The sequence below is a fragment of the Bison bison genome, unplaced genomic scaffold (genome assembly GCF_000754665.1).
Source record: "Bison bison bison isolate TAMUID 2011002044 unplaced genomic scaffold, Bison_UMD1.0 scf7180017864473, whole genome shotgun sequence".
NCBI classification, from domain to species: domain Eukaryota; kingdom Metazoa; phylum Chordata; class Mammalia; order Artiodactyla; family Bovidae; genus Bison; species Bison bison.
Window position 1 is genome coordinate 14,679,706 of NW_011495034.1, and position 20,617 is coordinate 14,700,322.

Sequence of the window (20,617 nt, forward strand, 5' to 3'; positions counted from 1 at the left end):
TCATTCTTTTACAAGTGGTTGACCAGATTTCCCAGCACCACTTGTTAAAGAGATTGTCTTTAATCCATTGTATATTCTTGCCTCCTTTGTCAAAGATAAGGTGTCCATATGTGCGTGGATTTATCTCTGGGCTTTCTATTTAGTTCCATTGATCTATATTTCTGTCTTTGTGCCAGTACCATACTGTCTTGATAACTGTGGCTTTGTAGTAGAGCCTGAAGTCAGGTAGGTTGATTCCTCCAGTTCCATTCTTCTTTCTCAGGATCGCTTTGGCTATTTGAGGTTTTTTGTATTTCCATACAAACTGTGAAATTATTTGTTCTAGCTCTGTGAAGAATACTGTTGGTAGCTTGATAGGGATTGCATTGAATCTATAAATTGCTTTGGGTATTATACATGATCCTCTACATAGAAAACCCTAAAGACTCCACCAGAAAATTACCAGAACTAATCAATGACTATAGTGAAGTTGCAGGATATAAAATCAACACACAGAAATCCCTTGCATTCCTATACACTAATAATGAGAAAACAGAGAAATTAAGGAAACAATTCCATTCACCATTGCAACGGAAAGAATAAAATACTTAGGAATATATCTACCTAAAGAAACTAAAGACCTATATATAGAAAACTATAAAACATTGGTGAAAGAAATCAAAGAGGACACTAATAGATGGAAACCATTTTAAAACAGCAGTTAGAAATACCTGAAATAATGCTATTGCTATAATAGTACTTCAAGTATACTAGAGTTTAAATAAAGTTTTGGCTGTTGTCTCAATTCCAAAGACTAATCTACCATAATTTTTATGGAACATCGAGCTATAAATTTAAAACAAGTATTTGACTAAAGGGTGGGATACACTGGATAAAGAAATGATTCACGTTCTAGGCGGGATGAAGCCTGAAGGCATAATATTTCATCACGTTACTCAGAATGGTGCATAATTTAAAAATTATAAATTGTTCATTTCTGGAATTTTCTGTCTAATATTTTCGTATAACGGTTCAGTTGACTTTAGGCAGCTGAAACCATGGAAAGTGAAACCTCAGATATGGGATTTCTCATACTTTTTCTACAGATCAGTCAGAGAGATCTGACATCTTAATATTATTGAGCCTTCCAATTCAAGAGCATATTATATTGCTTCCTTAGAAAATTTTGATTGTTTCAGTCGTTATTTCATAACTTTTAGTATAGATCACACACATATTTTTTTTAGATTCACATATATTTTGCTTCTTTGAGCCTATTATAAATGTTATTTTATATAAAAATTTTCTCCAGTTGTTCAACAAAATTGATTAGTGTACATTGACTATGTATCTTATAACCAACCATGCTAAACTCACTATTTGTAAGAATTTTTTCACAGATTCCTTGAGATTTCCTATGTTAAAAAAATCATTTCATTTTTGGATATACAGTTTTAAAGTTTTACTTAGAAAAATCTATGATGTTGCCATTTTATTAAATTGTCTAGGATTTCTTATACAACGCCACATTTGTAACTTAAATAGTGTTTGCACTTTCATAAATTCTATGAGACAGAGTGAAAAAATAATGGGAATTCTTTCAATATAATTTAGTCTACAGGGGTCTTTTGTGACATTTCTTCAGGCAAGAATGATGAGTTTTTTCTTGGAGTTTCAATTGCCTGCTGCCACTACTACAGTTCTAGGCCTGGATTCTATCTTCAGGGCACAGGCAGGAGAGATAACAGAAGGATAAAATTATAGGAAGAAAAACAGATTTCCTTTACACTCTCCTTCTTTCAAAGGCCCACTTTCCTGGTCTTCTGGTAAGAAAAATAGATTTCCCTCAGAATTATTGATGACCAGGTTGCCTAATAGCACTCTAACAATCAACCTCTGAACAAAGGACTGAAAGAAAGGCATTAAAAAAAAGAAAAAGCAAATGGGATATCTACATGAGCTTCTCCAAAGTTTGACTTTCCTTCCAAGCATGCCTGCTTCAGAATTTTCAAGTAGTCATGTTTTGTCCAGAAATTTCAGTTGCAATCAGTGAGAAAGGAGGCTCTAAAAAGCCTGTGTTTTCTGGCACTAGTAGGATTAGATAATTTAATATAAAAATATTATTAAAACATTTAAGAAAATATGCAAATGTTATGCAAATTCTTCAAGGAAATAAGGAGAAAACATTACTCAATTCCTTGTATGAAAGCAATGTATCTTTGAATACAAGATCAAAAATGGGCACAACTTAAAAGAAAAATTCTAGGCCAAACTAAATCATAAACTTAGGTGTTTATATTTATATGTAATTCATACAATGGATTAGGGTAGTCATTAAGATAACTATGAAAATCTATACTTGGTGGCTGGAAACTAAGTCAGCAGTAAGTACACACTACAAAATTAAAAAAAATTTAATTAAAATTTAAAATTAGCATAATATTTAAATACATTTATTTAAAAATATGCCAGACATGTATGTCAATATGTAAATTATATGCCTTTAAATAATAAAAACATTCAAATATTAACAGTGGTTATATTTAGGTAAAGGAATTCTGATGATTTTCTCTTTTGCCCTTTTTGCATCATTTCTTTTTCTAATTTTCAATAATATACCTGGATTTTTATGTAAAATAAATGTAAATTCATTTGCCATATTGGTAAATGAAATACTTTTTTAAGAGTTTTAAGGCATATTACACTTTTCTAAAACAGAGAGGGAGAAGGTACAAAGTGTGTTCTGTTTTGAATTTTAAATACAGCACTACTGATTCTAAGAACTTGATCCCAGTACCCTAGACATTGAATGATTAAGGAAGCAAACATTTTATTTTATAATAATTATGTGCATTTTGAAATTGCTATTTTGTTGAGGGTTTTTCTTCATGTCATGGGTTTGCAGTACCTTATAATAGAGCCAGGCTGAGGACCAGTTAACATTAACAGTGTACAAAATCATAGACCTGGGCTCAAACAGCGGGTCTTTCACTTCCTCTTTGGGTGATCTTAGACTTGCTCCAAATTATTTTCAATGACTGCTATAAACCTGAGTTGAATAGTTTCTCTTGCTCCACTTAACAGCCATACATCAATGTTTGAAACAGAACTGGCAACTGTGGGAGTTTCTGAGAAGGGTAAATGAGACTGGAAGGTAATTGTGAGATGAAAAATTATTTTTCATAGCACACCCCTAGAATCTTTTGAATTTTATATGGTGTGAAATGAAATCAACCCTGAATATTCACTGGAAGAACTGATGCTGAAGCTGAAACTCCAGTACTTTAGCTACCTGACGCGAACAGCTGACTCATTGGAAAAGACCCTGATATGTTGGGAAAGATTAAAGGCAGAAGAAGAGGGTGACAGAGGATGAGATGGTTGGATGGCATCACTGACTCAACAGACGTGAACTTGGGCAAACTATGGCAGATAGCGAGGGACAGTGAGGCCTGGCGTGCTGCAGTCCGTGGGTGCAAAGAATCGGACATGACTTAGCAACTGAACAACAATACTACTTTACATATTTAAAACTAAAGTACGAAAAACTGATGGCATGAGAGAGATAGGATGAAAATAATCTGGAAACTAATTGTGTGAACACAATGACTAACTGTGCAAACTAAAAAATGACTAATTGTGTGAACATATAAACATAGGAGAAAAATTCAAGAATGGGCAAGCAAATAACAGAGTAGGTACAAATATATAAATGGTATAAAGTTGAAATAATGTGAATTGCTTATTATTTTATCTTAGCTATATTTGATTTTGCTTGAAAATCAAAGTGATTACTTCTATTGTTACACACACATACACCCACACACCATATATATATGTTAAACACAAACACACATATATGTAATGGTATGTATATGTAAGTGTATGCATATACATGCACACACATATAAAAATTCCATTCGCATAACTTAACATATACACATACCATATATATGATTATGCAAATTAAAACAACATTTTCTATCTCACAGGTTATTAGTGTTAAATGAGCTAATTCATGCAAATATAGGCTAGATTATAATACTCAAATGTCAGCTCTCATTATAGTTACTATTACTATAAGCACATATTAAGCATATTAAATGAAAAGTTTGGCTCCTACTGGGTTAGATTATTTTATGTAGAATTGCTCCCATGAAAAATGGCTGAATGACAACCAGAAACAATAATTTTAAGCAACTGCCTTTCTTTTCTCTTTCTATGGTGGCTTATTGATTATGGTACTTCTCTCTATGATCAGCGTTCATAAGGAGCTCTTGAATTCAGTTTTTACACTTCAAAAGAAGCACTGCCTTCTTTTTAAGGTGCGGTATAGCTCTACCCAAAGAAATTTCATATGCAATAAATTACATACTTTACAGAGAAATAAACCTGCACACATCCCAAACATACTACACAAGCACATATTCACCAACCCCAACTACATAATTTAGAACACTTATTTAATATATTTAAATGAACCTAACTTTTTAAAATTTCTCTGTTCTTTAGTTTCAACTGTGGTAATGTAACAAGTGGGACCCTCTGAGGTTTTCCCAGAATAGACATCTACCCATATCCTCCACCTGCCTTTTGTCTGTAGGAAAACTTTAGTCAAAGAATAAATTTATTCAAAGAAGTAAGACAAAGCAGAAAGAAAGAAAAACAGTGAAGCGAGACAAAATAATAACACTTCAGCCATTAAACAAAGTCAAGGACCTTTAGTTCATCTTCAAGGACTACAGATAATATTCTGAGCCATGTCCTTTAAGCTGTTTGGCAAATAACGAAACCCCACCAAGTAGAAGTTAACTGTATACTGCCAACAAAGACATAGACCCCTCAGACCAGTTGGTACCTAAAGATTGATGATGCTGATTCCTGATTACCTCACCACCAACCACTCAGAAAAATGTCCGTGAGCTGATCACTCCCTGTTCCTTTCATACTACAAGACCCCTTACAGTGGGTCACACAATCCTGAGGGCATTAGCCTGTCAGTTCAGTTCAGTTCAGTTCAGTCGCTCAGTCCATAGCGGTCCACTTTACCTGGCAAAGCAACAAAGCTACTCTTTTCTACTTCACCCTAAATTCTGCATTTCTATTTGGCAATGGTGAATAGAGGCAGAGTTTCAACAACAATAAGACAGTCTATTAATCACAAGGTTCACAAATATTGTAATATGAAATACTGTTTAGCCTGTTAAAATTCTTGAAATGGTTTTACTTTAACTGGTTTATAATTTTTATTGTAACATGGCTAAATGAAAGAAAATCATGATACAATAGATTAAAAATAAATAATATCCATGTATATATCATATATTATAATACAATCAGCAATAAGGAAAATCATTTAATTTACCTAAATGTTAACAGTGGCTCTGTTCATGTACAGAAATTAAGAGATAATTTTATTTTTTCTTCTGTTATTATTTTACAGTTTCTAACATATTTTACTTATTATATTTTATATCATATATATGTAATAATGCATAAATAAATTCAAAAGCTGTTTGTAAGTTACACATTTTTTCCAAAAGTTTTAAGGCAAGTTGTAACTTTAAAACATACACACCCACCACTTAGGAAAGACCCAGTGTATTTGTTACTATTTTTGCTGTTTTGTACTTATTAATGTCAGAAATCCTATATATTTAATGACTCCAAATTTTTTAATATGTGTTATTTTAATTACCTCCCCCCAAATAGTAAAGAACACTTCTTACTAATCTTAAGGCAGTTAAAACTATTGCTATTTTAGAAAGAAGATGAACTCCTTGGATGTTTCATATGAGAAATAGAAGAACATGAAGAGATCATTAACCTGTCTGTTCAAATTTGAGTGTGGGTTTATATTAAAATAATCATAAAGTCAAAATACTCTTAGAATTTGGGTACAACATTTTGGGGCAGGAATAATGACTAGATCAAAAACTTTAGAGAACATGAAAACTGTCTTATTCACAAGCAATCCCAGGACCCAGGCATTGTGAGTTACATAGTAAGACTATTACGTTATGCTGGTAACTGCTTATAATTTTCACCACTAGTAGTTTTGGAATAATAAAGTCAAAGCAAATAATCTAACAATATAGTCAATAGGCTCTTTAGAAATATTCAGTATAATGAAACTTAATTTAAAAAAATGTTTGGTAGTAGAAATGTCTGGGAGTAGAATCTTGACTTTGAATTACAAAGACATATATAATAGACTATAGAAACGCTTAATACTGATTTCCAAAAGAAGTAGTAATTTAAATATTGTTAATTTACAAGTGCTTATTATATCTTGAATTAGGATTGAGATGTGATATACTTAATATACTGGGGGTAGGGATTTACATTAAATAAAAAGGGTGTTAGTCATTTTGTTTAAAGTAAATATTTCAGATTCCATAAAAGCAGAAGCCTTAAATGAAATATATTATTTGATTTTTGTCCCCTACAGAATATAAAATATATGCTGCATTCAGTAATTGACATAACTGAAGTATTTCTTATTGAGTGAAAGTCGCTCAGTCATGTCCAACTGTTTGCGACCCCGGTGAATATACAGTCCATGGAATTCTCCAGGCCAGAATACTGCAGTGGGTGAAAGTGAAAGTGAAGTCACCCAGTTGTGTCTGACTCTTTGTGACCCCACGGACTATAGCCTGCCAGGCTCCTTTGTCTTTGGGATTTTCTGGGCAAGAATACTGGAGTGGGTTGCCATGTCCTTCTTCAGGGGATTTTCTGGACCCAGGGATAGAACCTGGGTCTCTCACACGTCAGGCACACTCCTTAACATCTGAGCCACCAGGGTGAGTAGCTGTTCCCTTCTCCAGAGGACTTTCCCAACTAAGAAATTGAACCCAGGTCTCCCACATTGCAGGTGATTCTTTACCAGCTGAACCACCAGGGAAGCCTAAGAACACTGGAGTGGGCAGCCTATCCCTTCTCTAGCAGATCTTCCTGACCCAGGATCTCCTGCATTGCAGGAGAATCAGGATCTCCTGCATTGCAGGTGAATTCTTTACCAGCTGAACTGATAGTACAAGAAATTTCTTAGCCTAAATATAATTATTGAGGATAACAAAAAATTTTCAAGGTGCTCCATAAATTAAATAGTTCAATATTTGAAAGTTTAACTATTGAAGATTGAGGTTGCTGTGTTAACTACAATTATGCTTATAAGACAATTGGTTTAAAACTATTATTATAAAACAAAACAGAATTTGATATCTGAGGAATCAATGTACCATATACTTAAATGTGCTCTGGAGGCAAATTAGTCCTGACTATCCAAATTCTAGATCCATATTTGACTAATACTAGTTGTTTAAAAATGCCTATCAGGATAGTTTCCTTCAACTGAAGTACATGTTTACTGCACACACCACTGGAACAGAAAATCTGAAGAACTTTTAAGCAGGTTCCTTTGGCTGCTAGTCAACAACCAACAGCACTATGCACATACATTATTTCATAATGAATGCACATCAGCAGAGAAGTACAACTTATTTACTTTTCCTTTAAAATATACAGTTGCCATTTGGATTCTGCATCTCAATGGCTCTGTCTCTGACGCTCTGTCTCAGGGGCATCATTTAAAGCGACAAGCCTAAAAATCATGGCTCTCCTTCTGTCTATCCCCATGTCTGCTGCAGAACCCCACATCTGTTCCCCAGTTTTGCTTGATTAATAAAGATGTGCAAAATAGGAATTATCTTCTCCCCTTCAATTGGGAAAGAAAAACAGAGGGCTCAAGAATACTAAACAAATTATGGATGAAGCAAAATCTTTCCCATCAGCTCAATGCCAGGAGGGATTAGACCATCATTTACATACAGATAGCCTCTAAAGTGACTGACCACACACACAGAGCCCCTAATTTTAATGGTACATCATTTTGCTAGAGTTGAAAGGATCTTTTTCTCCTTAATTTCAGAGTTGAAAAGAGATACAATTTTGGTGAAATCACATGGATATCTGTGAGTTCTAGATCTGTGTCTGTCAACAATCTTTAGTAGGGCAATTACACTGTCATACTATTTGGGTTTAAATAATAGTGGTTTGTCACACAAAAATTGCTCATATTTTTCTCTTCTATAGCTTCTGCCTCACAATCCTGAGTTTACTCAAAGAGCATTGAGTATGGTTTGAGGAAAGAAACAGTGAAAACACAAATGGAGAATATATTTACTTTATAATAATTCAAGTTGTATTGATTGAGTACCTTCTATGTCATAATTAAGTAAGAGAAAAAGAAGTTGAAAATATTATTTTGATTAGCTACATTAGTTTTCAAGGATGTCTCGGAATTTATTTTAATAATGCCACATTTCTGAACAGTTAGGCAAATTCCAATGTTTTTATCTCTATATTAAAGACAGCAAAGGACATCCTAAAACAAACACTTCTTTGCTTATTTCCCAAGAATACATGACTAGAAGTGAAATTTGGGACAAGGAGTATGCAAATTTTTAAGACACTGGCACTTCCATACACTTCTGGCAGGAAAGCAATTTGATTCAATTTTCAATGAGGAACATTTGACAATATGTATACAATTTCTTTCACCTTTAACAATAATCTATCTTTCTGTATATATGTCATATTTTACAATTTAAACGAAGTTTTGAGATCTAGGTCATCTCACATTTGGGGGGAAAAGTTATTTTTGTAATTTATGCCAAAGCAGTGAAAACTCCTTGAGTAAGTGGTTAATAAAACAGACTCTTCATTTTCTATGACTATTCACTGCAAATTTTATTACACTTACACCAATTGAAAAAATTGCTTTAAATTAGTACAGGCTCTGCCAACATTTGACTGAGATTGGGGTCCTGTTTACTTTAAGTGCAAACTAATAGACATTTGAAGCATCTGCTTTTCAAAAGAGTGACTACTAGATATAATGGATAAAGCATAGGATCTAATGTTACCATAGTGAGGAAGGCATTTTTATTGTTGCTTCAAGGTCAGTGATTTTGTTCTGTTTGTTAACTAGTAAAACCATGTGTGTAAATCACTTAATTTCCAGTTTATACAGCCAAAATTACTATATCCCATTTCAAATCCCTACTATATAACTAAAGAAGTGGGAAAATCAGTGACTACTCTAAGGATTTTTAGTAAAAATAGTATCTCCAGGTTACTGAAACACAAAATCATGATGGAGTAAATTATCATTGGTACACACAGCACATATTTTAAAGCTTTCAACTTAGTAGGTTCTCAAACACAAAACTAATCATCATAAATTTCTGTAAATTAGATGTCAATCTGGTCCCATCACTTCATGGGAAATAGATGGGGAAACAATGGAAACAGTGTCAGACTTTATTTTGGGGGGCTCCAAAATCACGGCAGATGGTGACAGCAGCCATGAAATTAAAAGACACTTACTCCTTGGGAGAAAAGTTATGACCAACCTAGACAGCATATTGAAAAGCAGAGACATTACTTTGCCAACAAAGGTCCGTCTAGTCAAGGCTATGGTTTTTCCTGTGGTCATGTACGGATGTGAGAGTTGGACTGTGAAGAAAGCTGAGTGCCGAAGAATTGATGCTTTTGAACTGTGGTGTTGGAGAAGACTCTTGAGAGTCCCTTGGACTGCAAGGAGATCCAACCAGTCCATCCTAAACGAGATCAGCCCTGGGTGTTCTTTGGAAGGAATGATGTTAAAGCTGAAACTCCAATACTTTGGCCACCTCATGCGAAGAGTTGACTCATTGTAAAAGACTCTGATGCTGGGAGGGATTGGGGGCAGGAGGAGAAGGGGACGACAGAGGATGAGGGCTGGATGGCATCACTGACTCAATGGACGTGAGTTTGGGTGAACTCCGGGAGTTGGTGATGGACAGGGAGGCCTGGCGTGCTGCGATTCATGGGGTCACAAAGAGTCGGACACGACTGAGCGACTGAACTGAACTGAACTGAACAATGAAAAGAGGCATAAAAAGATGATAGAAATCTGATTCATCTTCCTTGAAACTGAGAAATGTATTGTTTTGTACTGCCAACAACACTGTTGGTATTACCTATCATGTGAAACTTTTTAAAGAATTAGTTGGAGCAAAAAAAAAAAACCTCAAAAAATATTTTTTTGTTCTTCAGTTGAGCAATATCACATGCAATGCTACTAGATTGCCAATACATGATGTTCTAACTTCAAGCCCCCAAAAACAAGCCTTAAAAATTCTAGCTATCTGGAATATTCTGTCTTTGAACAATGGAAATCTAAATTCATCTAAATTCACTTGCACAAGCCTGTCAATATTCAAGTTACCTCATTTAGGGCTGGATGACATATTTGCTAAACTTGAGGCTGAGATTGATTCATACTAAAATGAATTAAGTTTGTGAGACACAATTTTACTATAGTAAAAATGGATAAATGTCTAAATTCTAAGCTTAAAACTCAGAACAGTAAATTAAGTCTACATAGAAGCTCATTACAAAGATTCAGCCTTTTAAATATGCTGTGTTTTGCTCTTTAGGAAGATTCTGGTGATAAATGATAAAATTGTGTGTGTGTGTGTGTACTCACACATAAACTCAAGTTAATACCAAATTTGGTATTTTAAAATTAGCCAGTGTATTTCATCACAGTAACATAATAAAACAGAAATACTTTATTTTAAAAATCACTTGCTATCAAAAGCAAGAAAATGATGTTCCTCTTACTATTCCTTTTCAACATCATATGACAGTTTCAACTATTGCAATATGATAAGAAGAAACAGAAAGTATATAGGTTGAGGAGAAACAAAACTATTTTCACAGATGACATGTAGATGGTCCAGTGGCTAGGACTGCATGTTCCCAATGCAGGGGGCCAGGTTTCAATCCCTGGTGAGGGAACTAGATCCCGCAAGTCACAGCTAAGAATTTGCATCCCAAAACTAAAGAATGCAACACAAAGATTGAATATCCCATGTGCTACAACTAAGACTTGGCACATGACTTAAAAAAAAACAAAAACAAAAACTAGTTTTTATAAATTAATTACTAACTTTTTAATTAAAAGGTTAGTATGTAAAAGTCAGTAGTTTTTCTATATACCAGCAAAGGGCAAGTGAATTGGAAATTAAAACCCAATACCAGTTACATTAGTACTCAAAAAATAGAGTAATTAAATATATCAAAATATATAGATCTATATGAGGAAAACTACAAAACTGATACTATAAAATTTTGATAAAAGATATCAAACAAAAGCTAAATAAATATTCTATGTTTATGGATAGGAAGACTCAGTCTTGGCAGGATATCAGTTCTTCCTAGTTTGATCTTTAGAGTTAGAATAAAAAATCCCAATGAAAAGCCCAAGTTACTGTTCATATGGAGAGGGAAAAAAGACCCAGAATAGCCAACAAATTACAGAAGAAAAACGAAATCAAAGGTTTGACAGAAACTGACTTCAGATTTTAATAAGGTTACAGTAATCAAGACAGTATGATCTTTGTGAAAGGACAGATCAATGGAATAGAGGGCCAAGAAAATAGACCCAAGTAATTATAGGCATTATTTTTAAAAAAGGAGTACAGAAAATGCAATGATGAAAAGACAATGCTTTCAACAAATGCAACAAATGGTGTTAAAACAAATGGACATACAAATGTAAAATAATGTATCTAGAAACAGTTATTACACCTTTCATAAAAACTAATGCAAATGGATAACAGACTTAAATGTAAAATATAAAACACCCAGAAGATAACAAAGGAGAAAACCCAAGTAACCTTGGCATGATGATGACTTTTTAGATACAACAGTAAAGGCATGATTCATAAAATCCATAATTGATAAGTAGACATCATTAAAATTAAAAAAGGTTTTGTTTTGTTTTTTTCTGCAAAAGACACTGTCAGGAGAATGAGACTACAAGCCACAGATGGGGAAAAAATGTTTGCAAAAGACATATCTGATTAAGGAAAGTGATCCAAGGTACACAAAAGATTCTTGAAACTCAGAGATAGGGAAGAAAAAGAAAACATGATTTTAAAAAGTATCCAAAAGACCTAAAAGATACTTTAGCAAAGAAGATTTGGAGATAGCAAATAAGCATATGAAAAAATGTCCCACACATTCAGTTCAGTTCAGTCGCTTAGTCGTGTCCAACTCTTTGCGATCCCATGAATCGCAGCACACCAGGCCTCCCTGTCCATCACCAGCTCCCACAGTTCACTCAAACTCACGTCCATCAAGTTGGTGATGCCATCCAGCCATCTCATCCTCTGTCGTCCCCTTCTCCTCCTGCCCCCAATCCCTCCCAGCATCTGAGTCTTTTCCAATGAGTCAACTCTTCGCATGAGGTGGCCAAAGTACTGGAGTTTCAGCTTTAGCATCATTCCTTCCAAGGAAATCCCAGGGCTGATCTCCTTTAGAATGGACTGGTTGGATCTCCTTGCAGTCCAAGGGACTCTCAAGAGTCTTCTCCAACACTAGAGTTCAAAAGCATCAATTCTTCGGCACTCAGCCTTCTTCACAGTCCAACTCTCTCATCCATACATGACCAAAAGGAAAAACCATAGCCTTGACTAGACGGACCTTTGTTGGCAAAATCATGTCTCTGCTTTTCAATATGCTATCAGGTTGGTCATAACTTTTCTTCCAAGGAGTAAGCGTCTTTTAATTCCATGGCTGCAGTCACCATCTGCCATGATTTTGGAGCCCCCCAAAATAAAGTCTGATTCTGTTTCCACTGTTTCCCCATCTATTTCCCATGAAGTGATGGGACCAGATGCCATGATCTTAGTTTTCTGAATGTTGAACTTGAAGCCAACTTTTTCAATCTCCTCTTTCACTTTCATCAAGAGGCTTTTCAGTTCCTCTTCACTTTCTGCCATAAGGGTGGTGTCATCTGCATATCTGAGGTTATTGATATTTCTCCTGGAAATCTTGATTCCAACTTGTGCTTCATGTATCATTAGCAAAATGCAAATTAAGCAATGAGATACCACTATATGGCTATTAAAATGGGAAAATCCAAATCACTGCTGACATCAAATCCTGGTAACAATTTGGAGCAATAGGAACTGTTATGTGTTGGTGGTGGGAATACAAAATGGTGCAGCCACTTTGGACAACAATTTGTCAGTTTCTTGCAAAACTAAGCACACTTATACCAGAAGATCCAACAGTCATGCTCCTTCGTATTTACCCAAATGAGTTGAAACTTTATATCGACGTATATAAACAAGATGTCTTTAGCAGCCTTATTAACAACTGCTAAAACACACAACACTGTAAATCAACTATACTTTGATAAGATAAATTTTTAAAAATTGCCATAACTTGGAAGCAATTAAGACAGCCTCAGTAGTGAATCAATAATTAATCTGTGGGATATTTAAACAATGGAATATTATTCACAACTAAAAAGATATGAGCTAAAATCAAACATTGAAAAAATGGAGGAAATGTAAATGCATATTACTAAGTAAAAAAGCCAATCTGAAAAGGCTATATAAGTTATGATGCCAGCCATGCAACATTCATTCCAGTAAAGGCAAAACTGCAGAGACAGGAAAGAGTTCAGTGACAGTTACAGGAGAAGAACTTTTTTTTACAATAAACAGAGCACAGAGGATCCCTGCTGCTGCTGCTGCTGCTGCTGCTGCTGCTAAGTTGCTTCAGTCATGTCCAACTCTGTGCGACCCCACAGACGGCAGCCCACCAGGCTCCCCCATCCCTGGGATTCTCCAGGCAAGAACACTGGAGTGGGTTGCAATTTCCTTCTCCAATGCATGAAAGTGAAAAGTGAAAGTGAAGTCACTCAGTCGTGTCCGACTCCTAGCGACCCCATGGACTGCAGCCTACCAGGCTCCTCCATTCATGGGATTTTCCAGGCAAGAGTACTGGAATGGGGTGCCATTGCCTTCTCCCAGAGGATGCCTAGGGTAGTGAAAACACTCTGTATGATACTGTAAAGGAGTATACATGTCATCATACATCTGCCAAAACTTAGAATGTACAAGAGTGAAGCTCAATGTAAATTATGAACTTTTCATGAGACTGATGTGTCAATGTAGGTTCATCAAACACAACAAATTCATTACTCTGAAGTGCCGATAGCAGGGGATACTGTGCCAGTTGGGGGCTAGGGATTATTTTTTCAATACTTGCTGCCTAGTTTTGCTGCAAATGTAATCTTTTTTCTGAAAATAACATCTATTTAAGAGATGAGAGGAAGCAAGATAAAAAGCAAATAAAACAACAACAAAATAAAATGAAATAAAAAAAAAATCATTTCCTAAGTCAATATCTGTGTATTATAAAATCTCTTTGCAGATTAGGACTAGAAAGAACCATTCCTGATCTAACTCTTTATAATTCAAATGATGCAGTTTGTTTTTAATTTTTTTTGTTTTTTTAAGTTAATAAACTTTTCAAAAAATTATACAACCTTTTCATATATAAGGGGTTCTGAAACTTTCTAGTTTCACAACACCCTCAGAGTTTCAGTATTCTCTGACCTTACCCCAGGCCAAAACAAATACTTACAAAGTACTAACATTTACAAATTATATAATAAGCATTTACATCCTAAAAACTTAATAGTCATCTGAAAAAAGTAATAATAAATTATAAAAGAAAAATTTTACCTCACTTTTAAAAACCACAATTACCAATGACAGTAATACTATGCCTGAAAAGCCCCACATATCTTCTCAACTCTAGAAATCATTACCACCAATCTCATTAATTGTTCCACATAGATTTCTGAGATTTTATTTTTGCTGTTAGCATCATTAATCACAACAATGATGGAAAAATCTAAATTGATAAAGATATGATACTATCAAAGCAATGTAACCTGATTTAATGTTGAAGCACAGAATTATCTTAAGCTAGTAATACTGAGGCATACAGTACCGGAAAGAAATCAAATTTGCTGTGTTTTCTTTGAAAAGGCAAAATAATATCTTGTGGGTCTTGGATTATCTCAACTCACCATTTTGAACTGATGATTATATAATCTTTTTAAGATTTCCTAGTATTAACATTTACTAAATTTTCTTTAATGTTGGATCAAGTGTTATAAATATACTTTTGAAATCTACCAAGTGATATTTAGAAGATACATTATTTTAAATATTACTGTGTTAATATCCTCCAACATTCTCCAGTCAACGGTTGTTCAGCTGTGAGTTATAGTTTTGGAGTTCTCACAGGAGAAGATGAGCATATGTCCTTCTACCCTGCCATTTTCCAGGTTAGGCAGCAAAGACCATTGAGGCTCCACTTCTGCATTGCTCTTTAGTCTGATTGTGGGCTCCAAAATTACTGCAGATGGTGACTGCAGCCATGAAATTAAAAGACACTTGCCCTTTGGAAGAAAAGCTATGATCAACCTAAACAGCATATTAAAAAGCAGAGACATTACTTTCTCAACAAAGGTCCATCTCATCAAAGCTATGGTTTTTCCAGTAATCATCTATGGATGTGAAAGTTGGACTATAAAGAAAGCTGAGCACCGAAGAATTGATGCTTTTGAACTGTGGTGTTGGAGAAGACTCTTGAGAGTCCCTTGGACTACAAGGAGATCCAACCAGTCCATCCTAAAGGAGATCAGTCCTGAATAATCATTAGAAGGACTGATGCTGAAGCTGAAATAGTTTGGCCACCTGATATGAAGAACTGACTCATTTGTAAAGACCCTGATGCTGGGAAAGATTGAAGGCAGGAGAAGAAAGGGATGACAAAGGATGAGAAGGTTGGATGGTAACATTGACTCAATGCACATGAGTTTGAGTAGGCTCCAGAAGTTGGTGATGGACAGGGAGGCCTGGCATGCTGCAGTCCACGGGATTGCAAAGAGTTGGACACAACTGAGTGACTGAATTGAATATCTTCCAGACTCAAATTAGTTTGTATCCATACCAAGTGTTATTTTTCTTATCATTTATAGTTTGTTAGAAGTTTCCTTCTGGAGAAGGAAATGGCAACCCACTCCAGGATTTTTGCCTGGAGAATTCCATGGACAGAAGAGCCTGCCAGGCTACAGTTCATGGAATCACAAGAGTCAGACATGACTTAGGGACTAAACCACCACCACCACAGTTTGTTAGAGCAAAACTCACTAATTTGCTAAATGCTGCACCATATACTTGTACTTTTTTTTTTTTTTTTACCTTTTGAGTTCAGCTCATTCTAGGGTCTTAAGTCAAATGAAGTTATTAAAACATTACAAACAAGCAAAATGACATCTCAACCCCCAAAATATAAAGTTAGAATAAAACCATGAAAGAATAAAAATGTGAGTCATTATTTTCTAACCCAAATCACATCTACTGCTTCTGTATTAAAACAATGTAAATTTTTCACAGCAACCTGGAAATAGGTCAAATAGCAGAGTCTGAAAATGCCCCATTTTTTGAAATTCACAAATTGTTCTTCTATAAAAATTAAGCTCAATTGTTACAGAGAGTTGTCTTGTTAAATGACCCAGAAAAATCCTCCATGCAAGATCTTAAGACAGAGAACTACCTGAGACTTGTCCTCCCTAGTCAACAGGTGTCTTTATCATTAGGTAATGCTCTTGCTGTTCATCTAGGACATGAAAAAAGGCAAGCGTGATTACCTGTACTATGTGTGGAGTCTGATTTTAACTGATCACTTTTCATTGTGAGTTTATGAAATCTTTAAAAGAAGCTGTGAAGGAATGTAATAAATTCGAGAAATAAAGCTGTCTCAAACACCCCATAGATCCCAGTGGATATAATTTCACAGAACTGAGTTACTGCTTAGGACAGCCAAGATATTCTTAATGCTTCTATCTGCAGCCCAAGATTCTCTGATTTACTATTCTAGAGGGGATACAATCTTCTGGTTAACACAATGAGAAAGAAACAAAAGCTACAAACAAAATATGTGATTTAGCTAACATACTACTGTTTGGTTTTCCAAATCTCACAGATATTTATTATCATTAGATGCAGGTCTATTATTTCAATGATTCAAATAGTACTGAATGTCAGAAGAAATAAAATCAAATATCTAAAAAAAAGCAACCCCCAAACATGAAACAAACAAAAAAGAGACACTACAAAGAGAAAAAGGAAGTTCTAGTCATCCTTTTGGATATTTTTGGAAGCCAAAATGCATAAACTGAACTGAAAATGCATATTTTAATGCAGAGTTAACTTATAATTTTATTATAAACCATGAGTTTTCTATATGTTATGAAATGAGCATAAAAATCGTAAACTATTAATTCCTAGAAAACATACAAAACAGTCACTTCTCAGTTTGTTGTTATTGTTTAGTTGCTAAATTTGTCTCACTCTTTTGAGACCCCATGGACTATAACCTGCCAAGCTCCTCTGTCCATAGGATTTTGCAGGCAAGAATATTGAAGTAGGTTGCCATTTCCTTCTCCATGAGATCTTACTGACAAGAGATCGAACCTGCATTTCCTGCATTGGCAGGTGAATTCCTACGACTGAGCCACCAGGGAAGCTCCACTTCTTAATAACTAGTACTTTTTTTAAAATTAAATCTCTTTGTGTACATTCTCCACTATCTTGTAGAAAGCCAATAAGCTACCAGAGTTTGAGTCTGACAACAAATCCAAAGATTTTCTAGTCTTTATTTTTTGGAACTTGATTATGTTCTCTTCACTTCTCCATGTTTATTAGTGACATATTCTGTCTTCAAGGACAAGCATGACTGATTCTTTATCTACACAGCCTTTGTCTTTCTATAACCTGGCATAATAAAGATGGTGAACTCTCTACTTCAGAGACACCAGCTTCTCATAATCTTACATTACTTACCAATTCTGCTGAGAACCTCTTGCCCTGATATGTGTGCACTCAACTACATTATCGATTTATCATCTTATCATCTGCAGACACATACACTTGTTCTCTATCCTCAGCCCTTTATTTATATCCAGCATGCTACCTTGCACTATTGACTTCCCACGTCCTCTAAGAATCAGGTATTCATTGTGATGACACATGGCTACCAGCATGTGTGTGTGTGTTTCTCACCTAATTTAGCTCGGTTTAAATCTACTTTAAACCCTGGCAGAGGTCCTTGAGAAGTTTAGCTTAGAGCCTAGAATAGAGCTTAAATGACTATCCTTGGTGAATTAAATACCTACTGGTTGAGTTCATTTTATTCTTTAAATTTCTCATAGTAAATGAAAATATCTTGCCTGCTCCTAACAACCCTAAACATAGAAAGACCAATTGTGATCATTTTCTTCAAATAATTATGACAGGACACTATTTTATCCTATAGCACTTTTTATTGTATAGTATACTGATACATTTGATCTATTAACAGTATTATAAGTGTGAATTGTGAACATGTCCTTGTGCATGGGAATCATATTGACTAAAACGTCTTAATGTTCCATGGAAGTGTTAGTCGCTCAGTCGTGTCCAAATCTTTGTGATCACATGGACTGTAGCCTGCCAGGCTCCTTTGCCCATGGACTTCTCCAGGCAAGAATACTTAAGTGAGTACCCATGCCCTTCTCCAGGAGGTCTTCCCAACCCAGGGATCAATCTCAGGTCTCCCACATTGCTGGCAGATTCTTTACTGTCTGAGCCACCAGGGAATGTTCTATGAGATATCCAAATTTTGAAGTTTTTTATAAATCCTGGGCACTTATGCACACTGTGTATACAACTAGTACTATAAACCAACATAATAGAGAATATTACAAAATATTTCATTTATCAAAAGATAAAGTTGTTTTTTGTTTTCATGTTAGTTCCGGCAGATTGGAAAGGGAAGTATTTCTCTTATTTTCAAAATGAAAGTTCATACAACTATTAAAATTCATATGAAAATAATATAAATGTGAAAATGATTATGATGCAGATATAACATGAATATAATAGTGAAAGCTTAATAAAACTTTAAATGATTTAAAATTACTACACACTATCATTTTTAAGTAAATTGAATTTCAAAAATTATAAATTATAATAATTTCTGTTAATGCAATCTGTAAATAAATGACACATTAGTTTTAACTAATATTTAATTTACTTTCCCATTGAATATTGCTTAACATAGTGGTTCAAATTCTCCCCATGAATAGTTTTAATAAAGATAGAAAATACTGATCTCTATTTGCAAGTTGGAACAGCTTAAATAGTCTAATGGATTTCAAATACCATTTAACAAAAAATTAATTTGAAACACAAGAATATTAAGCATAATTTAATGTGCTTGACAGGTAATAAAATTATATTTCCATACATGTTATAGATAATAAAGCAAAAATATTTCTAAATTAATAGAAAATTTTAAGTCTATCTTTTTCACCTTAATTGCCTGACACTGTTGAAATGCTGCTCATTTTAAAACTATTCCAATTTTCTTTCAAGACGTATACTTAATACCATAATCTCTTCCACCTACCTCCTATTCAGTAAAATGGCACAAAGTATAAAAAAGCACATGTAAGTCCAAACCATTAGGGATATTAAAAGAGGGAACATTTGTAAGACTGAACTATAAGAAAGAGCTCAGAGATGGAAAGAAGACAGAAGCAACCCCAAAATTATTTCAAGGTAAAGTTGTGAATACTGGAAGTACTGCCAAAAACTCTTCATGGCTGGAAAAAGTGCGTGCTTGATAAAAAGCAAACCAACCAACCAACCAACATAATGTTTAGTTAAAGGGCACTGTTTGGTAACCAGCTTCAGCAGAGCTCTGTGACTCATTTTGGGGCCCCGTGTCAGGGACAGGAGCGTCTGCCCTCGTGGCAACAATTAAGCATGAAGCACAGATTTTAAGGATGGAATCCTAACTATGACTGTCAAATTCAGAGCTATTAGAAGCACTTAAATTTAAAAGATTTATCCTACTGCCCTAAACTTTACCCCCAAATAACCTGCAGTAGACACAGTATAGTATCACATGAAAAGCCAATAAATTTGCTTATATATACTGGAATGCAAAAGTAGGAAGTCAAGAAACACCTGGAATAACAGGGAAATTTGGCCTTGGAATACGGAATGAAGCAGGGCAAAGACTAATAGAGTTTTACCAAGAAAATGCACTGGTCATAACAAATACCATCTTCCAACAACACAAGAGAAGACTCTATACATGGACATCACCAGATGGTCAACACCGAAATCAGATTGATTATATTCTTTGCAGCCAAAATTGGAGAAGCTGTATACAGTCAGCAAAAAAAAGACCACGAGCTGACTGTGGCTCAGATCATGAACTCCTTATTGCCAAATTCAGACTTGAATTGAAGAAAGTAGGAAAACCACTAGATTATTCAGGTATGACCTAAATCAAATCCCTTATGATTATACAGTGGAAGTGAGAAATAGATTTAAGGGCCCAGATCTGATAGACAGAGTGCCTGATGAACTATGAAATGAGGTTTGTAACATTGTACAGGAGACAGGGATCAAGACCATCCCCATGGAAAAGAAATGCAAAAAAGCAAAATGGCTGTCTAGGGAGACCTTACAAATAGCTGTGAAAAGAAGAGAAGCAAAGAGCAAAGGAGAAAAGGAAAGATATAAACATCTGAATGCAGAGTTCCAAAGAATAGCAAGAAGAGATAAGAAAGCTTTCTTCAGCGATCAACGCAAAGAAATAGAGGAAAACAACAGAATGGGAAAGACTAGGGATCTCTTCAAGAAAATCAGAGATACCTCTC